General features: G+C 45.3%; 2 non-coding genes across 2 annotated transcripts in view; both read right to left on the bottom strand.

The window, feature by feature from the left end:
* Positions 1-441, bottom strand: part of LOC122087033 — a 3,362-nt gene extending 2,921 nt beyond the window's left edge. The window contains exon 1 of the ribosomal RNA XR_006142634.1: positions 1-441. This exon is cut by the window's left edge and continues 2,921 nt beyond it. This is a non-coding gene — a ribosomal RNA (28S ribosomal RNA).
* Positions 442-631: 190 nt separating this feature from the next.
* Positions 632-787, bottom strand: LOC122087075. Its single transcript, XR_006142647.1, has one exon. It is a non-coding gene; the product is annotated as a 5.8S ribosomal RNA (ribosomal RNA).
* Positions 788-7,500: the final 6,713 nt, after the last annotated feature.

The raw sequence follows: 7,500 nt of genomic DNA on the forward strand, positions 1-7,500 counted from the left end.
CGAGACGCATCACCAGCCCCCAGCCGCTTCCCTCCCGACAATTTCAAGCACTCTTTCACTCTCTTTTCAAAGTCCTTTTCATCTTTCCCTTACGTTACTTGTTCTCTATCGGTCTCTCACCCATATTTAGCCTTGGACGAAATTTACCGCCCAATTGGGGCTGCATTCCCAAACAACCCCCTTCCAAGGGACTTGGGTGCGACAGGGTCCGAACACGACGGGGCTCTCACCCTCTCTGGAACCCCCTACCAGGGGACTTGGGCCCGGTCCACCATTGAGGACGCTTCTACAGACTACAATTTGAACGACAAATCCGCCCGATTCTCAAGTTGGGCTCTTCCTGGTTCGCTCGCCGTTACAAAGGGAATCCTTGTAAGTTTCTTGTCCTCCGCTTATTGATATGCTTAAACTCAGCGGGAAGCCCCGTCTGACCTGGGGTCACAGTCAAAATGCCATCGAATGGCAATCGGGGTCACCAGAGTCCAATGGGAGCAGAACACGCACACGATGTCCGAACAATGGCAAAGTGGCTCGACCCACCACTCATCGTGACACTTTCCACACAAGGAGCCCTTGACTTCGCTCTGCACCACCACCACAAGGGGTAAAGGAGGTCAGGCAACATGACGCGTGATGCCTAGGCAGGCGTGCCCTCAGCCCGATGGCCTAGGGTGCAACTTGCATTCAAAGACTCGATGGTTCATGGGATTCTGTTATTCACACCATGTATCACATTTCTCTACATTCTTCATCGATGCAAGTGCCGAGATATCCGTTTTCGAGAGTCGTTAAGATAAAGATTCAGATCTAGGATGACCACACCACACCAAGGCGTAATGATGCCATGTCCTTTCCGTTGCGAGTTCCTTGGCGCCGACTATGCCGGTGGTTGTGTTTGGGTCAATTGCTATGAAGGATTGCAGGCCAACCTTTTACAAGGGTCAGGAAGGAAGGAGCTCACGCTCCCACGCCCTTTTTGATCGCACAACGCAACATGTTCACGGGTCTCGCTAGGTAGGTATCGACAATGATCCTTCAACAGGTTCACCTATGGAAACCTTTTTACGACTTGTCCTTCCTCTAAATGATAAGGTTCAGTGCACTTCTCGTGACGTCGATGGCGGCAAACCATCCACATCGCAATGATCCGAACACTTCACCAAACCATTCAATCGGTGGGAGTGATGGGCGGTGTGTACAAAGGGCAGGGATGTAGTCAACGCAAGCTGATGACTCGCGCTTACTAGGAATTCCTCGTTGAAGACCAACAATTGCAATGATCTATCCCTATCACGATGAAATTTTCAAAGATTACCCGGGCCCATCGGCCAAGGCTATAGACTCGTTGAATACATCAGTGTAGCGCGTGTGTGGCCATAAACATCTAAGGGCATCACAGACCTGTTATTGCCTCAAACTTTTGTGGCCTAAACGACCATAGTCCCTCTAAGAAGCTGGCCGTGGAGGGTCACCTCCACATAGCTAGTTAGTAGGATGAGGTCTCGTTTGTTAACGGAATTAACCAGACAAATCGCTCCACCAACTAAGAACGGCCATGCACCACCACTTATAGAATCAAGAAAGAGCTCACAGTCTATCAATCCTTACTATGTCTGGACTTGGTAAGTTTCCCCGTGTTGAGTCAAATTAAGCCACAGGCTCCACTCTTGGTGGTGCCCTTCCATCAATTCCTTTAAGTTTCAGCCTTGCTACCATACTCCCCCCGGAACTCAAAAACTTTGATTTCTCATAAGGTGCCGGCGGAGTCCTGAAAGCAACATCCGCCGATCCCTGGTCGGCATCGTTTATGGTTGAGACTAGGATGGTATCTGATCGTCTTCGAGCCCCCAACTTTCATTCTTGATTATTGAAAACATCCTTGGAAAATGCTTTCGTAGTGGTTCGTCTTTCATAAATCCAAGAATTTCACCTCTAACTATGATGTTATCCCATGCTAATGTATCCAAAGCGTAGGCTTTCTTTGAGCACTCTAATTTCTTCAAAGTAATGGCACTGAAGGCATGACCTAGCCAATTAAGGCCAGGAGCACATCACCGACAGAAGGGATGAGATGACCGGTACACACTGTGAGGTAGACCGATCGACCCATCCCAAAGTCCAACTATGAGCTTTTTAACTGCAACAACTTAAATATATGCTATTGGAGCTGGAATTACCGCAACTGCTGGCACCAGACTTGCCCTCCAATGGATCCTCGTTAAGGGATTTAGATTGTACTCATTCCAATTCCCAGACTCAAAGAGCCCGGTATTGTTATTTATTGTCACTACCTCCCCGTGTCAGGATTGGGTAATTTTCGCGCCTACTGCCTTCCTTGGATGTGGTAGCCATTTCTCAGGCTCCCTCTCCAGAATCAAACCCTAATTCTCCATCACCCGTCACCACGATAGTAGGCCACTATCCTACCATCGAAAGTTGATAGGGTGGAAATTTGAATGATGCGTCGTCGGCACAAAGGCCATGCGATCCGTCGAGTTATCATGAATCATCAGAGAAATGGGCAGAGCCCGCGTCAACCTTTTATCTAATAAATGCATCCCTTCCAAAAGTCGGGGTCCGGTGCACATATTAGCTCTAGAATTACTATGGTTATTCGAGTAGTAGATACCATCAGAAAAACTATAATTGATTTAATGAGCTACTCGCAATTTCAGAGTCTGAATTAGTTCATACTTACACATGCATGGCTTAATCTTTGAGACAAGCATATGACTACTGGCAGGATCAACCAGGTAACTTTCCTTCTCGATGCCAAAGACTGCATGAACCACATCCCCAATTGTGCATTGGGTGATGCTGCTCCATACATTAATGGCAGTCTATTGTTCTTGTGCAACTAGCGCAACCAAAGGATTCAAGAGGACACACACACACATCCACCTTGCCCCACAAAATGTCCCACATCCTAGAGCACAAACAGTGCATGTGCACCACTGACAGAAAGAAAGTGGACATATGCATCATATGCCAAGCCACCCCACACCAACCACAAGGGCAGGCAAGAGGGATGAAATGAGAGTGAAGAGCAGCATCTTTCTATCCAACTAGTTAAGCAACACAGGAACAATTTTCATGCTCTTGAAAAAGACACTTTTGGCCCATCGTGACCCATAGGGGTATCTGTGCATAGTGGTTCAATACACAAGCAAAGAGCCCACAACCACAAGAAAAACAATAGCCACTTATGTGCATTGCGTCCACTACCGACACAATCCACCACCAAACCTACTACAATGCAATAAGAATTTGGTAGAAAAAAAATCAATAGCCCCACTAAGCACGAAAATCTCAACAATCAACAGGGGTTGAGGGACTCGAGATCTATCTCCACCTACAATCTTGTAACCTACGTTCTCCAGAGACCCGCATTAATGTCGTATTATAACACTTGCGGCAGGAGCCATGCAAACACCTCCGCACCTAGGCACGAAGCCATGCAAACACCTCGGCACCTAGGTATGACTTAGAAACGCAATTTGCCAAATAGCAAAGGCCACAAGACCGAGTATGAGAAAGCTCTTGCAAGTAACAAACTCACGATAATGCAAATTTTTTAAATGAACAAGGGGACGGGGGAGGGGGGAGGGGGGAAGGGATGTGATTTGTCTCCACTTGCAAGCTTGCGACCTATGTTCATCAGAGACCCACGTTAATGCCGTATTATAACACTTTCGGCAAGTGGCATGCAAACACCTCCGCACCCAGGCGCGACTTAGAAACGTATTTCTCCAAATACCATAAGGCTACAAAACCTAGCATGAGAAAACTATTTCAAGCAACAAACCCACAAGAATGCAATTTTCTTTTTAAAAACAAAAGTGTGGGGGGGGGGAAGGGGGAGGGACTCGTGATCTATCTCCACCTACAAGCTTGCAAACCTATGTTCTCCAGAGACCCACGTTAATGTCGCATTATAACACTTGCAGCAGGAGGCATGCAAACACCTCCGCACCCAGGCGCGACTTAGAAACGCATTTCTCCAAATACCATAAAGGCCACAAAACCGAGTATGAGAAAACTCTTGCAAGCAACAAACCCACGAGAATGCAATTTTCTTTTTAAAAGAAAAAGTGGGGGGGGGGGGGGAGGGGGAGGGACTCGTGATCTGTCTCCACCTGCAAGCTTGCAAACCTATGTTCTCCAGAGACCCACGTTAATTTCGCATTATAACACTTGCGGCATGAGGCATACAAACACCTCCACACCTAGGCACGACTTAGAAATGCATTCTGTCAAATACCAAAGGCCACAAAACCGAGCATGACAAAACTGTTGCAAGCAACATACCAACGAGAATGGAAATTTTTTAAAAAGCAAGGAGGGGGGAGGGACCCATGATCTACCACCACCTGCAAGCTTGCAACCTATGTTCTCCAGAGACCCACGTTAATGTCGTATTATAACACCGGCCGCAAAAAGGCATGAAAGCACCTCCACACCTAGGCACGACTTAGCAATGCACTTCTCCAAATAGCATAGGCCATAAAACCGACCATGGAAAAACCCTTGCAAGCAACAAGCCCACGATAGTGCAATTTAAGGCAACACTTGGGGCATTCAAGAGCATGCACAGGCACACTTGGGTGCACACTTAGGCAACAGTTGTGGGCATGCTTAGGCACAGTTAGCAACACTTGGGCCATTCATTGTGCACATGTAGTCAACACTTGGGGTGTTGTGAGGCTATTCACTGTGTACACGTAGGCACACGTAGTCAACACTTGGGGGCATGCGTAGGCACACACTTGGGCCATTCAAGAGCACTTTGTCACTACTTTAGACCTTTCTAAGCAATTGCGCAGGCACTTAGCACTTCCATTAGCGCTAAGTCAGCCTAAATACCCTCCTTAAGGGACTAGAGAAGAGAAGAAGTGAACATAAGAGTGAGTTTGAGAACAATGAATTTGTATAGCACTAGAGAACTCTTGAGTACAAGGCTTGAGAACTCACTTGCTTGGTTGAACACTCTTGGTTGGTCCTTGGTGAGTGCCTTTGCCAAATGAGGCAACACCTACCCCAAGTTATAATGGATAGCTAAGATATTTACAAATGTCCTCCATCCAACGGTTGGGGAGGAAACTAGAAGCTTCCCACCTCCTTAGCGGAGCTCTAGAAATCTCACCCAGAATATCTCCTATGAATATCTTCTACAAATATCTACAATAAAATATCTATTGTTACTACACCTTTGTAGAAAACTCTAGAACTTGGACCTTACTTAGCGCAACGGCCTAAGTCCATGGGCTTGGTGAGCTAGGCCCGTGGGCCTATATTGGGTAGGTCATAACACTCTCCCCCACCTAAGTCGATGACTCCCTCATCGCAACCTCCTTATGGTACTTTTATTCACGAGTCATCTCAGCATGCCCGTTGTCTCCCATCTCGTCTCGCTCTCTGGTCGCCCCTTCCACTTTACTAAATACTCCACGTAAGGAGATAGATTGTGTCTCTAGATGATTTGATCAGCAACCAAATTAGCCTCCCTCTCGCAAGGAGTAACGCCTATTGGGGTTCTTCTTGTAGTCACATAACTTGAGCCTCCTACAACGTCGTCTGGTTGTCTCTGTTCTGTCGTTTGCATCTTCCTCTTTCTTGCCATGGATGGCTTGCTCCCAAATTCTCCTTGTCTTGCCCTCCTGTCCAAGGGCAGTAAGCACCTAGCCGCTGGATGGTGTTGGAGAACTCCTTTAGTCCTAAGGTTTATCTCGACCCCTCGAGCAACATTACATATGGGGCATTCTTTGGAGTTGATAGCCTTAGGATGCCCTTGGCCCGAGTTCCTTTGCCTCCTCCATCAAGGCAAGGTTGTGTGTGGCTCCTGTATCTACCTTTGCCTGTGTGGGATTCGCATTGATGCACACTTTTGCACACATCAACCCCTTTTGAGAGTTAAGGGCCTTGACCCCTATCTCAGCGCTGGTGGAACCACGCTGCATTGGGGACCCCATGCAAGGTGGCTCTTCCTCTTAGCCCTCTTCCTCTAATAGGGCACTAAGAGCTTTCCTCCTGGGGCAATCCCTAAACCAATGTAGCTCATCACATAGGAATCACTTATCTCTAGGCTTGAACCGTTTCCTCTTATCACGCTTGTGCCTTAGTGCCTCTCCTTTAGACATGTCATGAGCGGTAGTGGCTTCCCTCGCCGCTGTCCTCCTACTCTTCCCATACTTCTACTCTAATACGGGCTTTGATGAGCACCTTTATGTGTGAAATCTAGGGTAGTAAAACATACATTTTACATATTTAGAATGGAGCTACCTTGGGTTTTACTCTCTTTTTGTAGGTTTTATATTTTCAAGGCCTTAAGGATTATCGGACGCTATATCTTCAATTTTACACGTAAAGAGGTCCTATTTCTTTCCATGATTGCGAAGAGGACAAAATTCTAAGCAAGATGGACTTGTTAAATTAAAAGTACACATTCATTTGGTCATCCGTACAAATGATTATTCTTTTCAGGCCAGAAAAAGAATAATGGATCAGAACTGAACCGAGATGTAGAACGAGCCCGTTTGCAATTGTCTCAGAGGTACAAGGAATACTCCAAATGCCAACAAGGATCGATGGACCACATCCTTAAGTGATTGAAGATTTGTTTTTGGTAACAACAACTACCTAGTGTAGTTGGTGAGCTATGGTGTGCAAAATTCCCTTGCTCACCAAGAGCTCTCAAGTTCAAATCTCATGGTTGTTTTTTTAGAGAATTTGTTGAAGATTTCCTGCTTTTCATTCACTTAAAGCACTAAGGTCATGGAAGGGATTTCCACATCAAATTAGAAGCAAAGAAAATCGTAGAGAAGAGAAGAAAAAAAAGGAAAGAGAAAAAAAGGGGAGAAATAAAGATTGTCCAAATCTTCTCTCTCCTCCACATCATCACCCACCAAAAGATTGTCCAAATCACATAAAGCAAGAAGAAAATCGTTCCTTGGAGGGAGAAAAAGAAGAGAAATAAATTAGAAAAAAAAGGAAAGAAAATAAGCAAACAAATTATAAGAAATTTCTCAAAATTTATTTCTCTCTTCTCTCTCCTCCACCTTAGCACTTTTGGTCTCAAAAGATCTCACAACCAATTGTGGGTTTCTCTCTTTTTGGAAAGAGAAATTTGTTACCCTACCTCCCCATTCCCTATACATACAACTCATGTAAGAGGAGGGGAGATAATTCATTCTTCTTCTAGTTTTTTTTAGTTGCTCTCTCTTTCTCTTGCTCTCTCTTTAGTTTTAGTTCTTCTTTATCTTTTCTTCAATCACTTTTGTAATAGTTTTTTTTTTATTTCAATTAATGCAAGCACTCTTTTATTTTTATTTAGCCCTTTTATGTTTATGATTTATGCAATTGAGTTGTAATTTTTTTAAGTTATAGTTCTAGGCTTAGATCTAGGTGACAAGATCACGAGCCGTGGAGCAATTTTTTTTTTTTCAAGTTCAAGCATTGATTCAAGTAAGTAGGATCCTTCAGTAGTCTTCTCTCCCCCCTCTA

Source organism: Macadamia integrifolia, chromosome 1 (assembly GCF_013358625.1).
Source record: "Macadamia integrifolia cultivar HAES 741 chromosome 1, SCU_Mint_v3, whole genome shotgun sequence".
Classification (NCBI taxonomy): domain Eukaryota; kingdom Viridiplantae; phylum Streptophyta; class Magnoliopsida; order Proteales; family Proteaceae; genus Macadamia; species Macadamia integrifolia.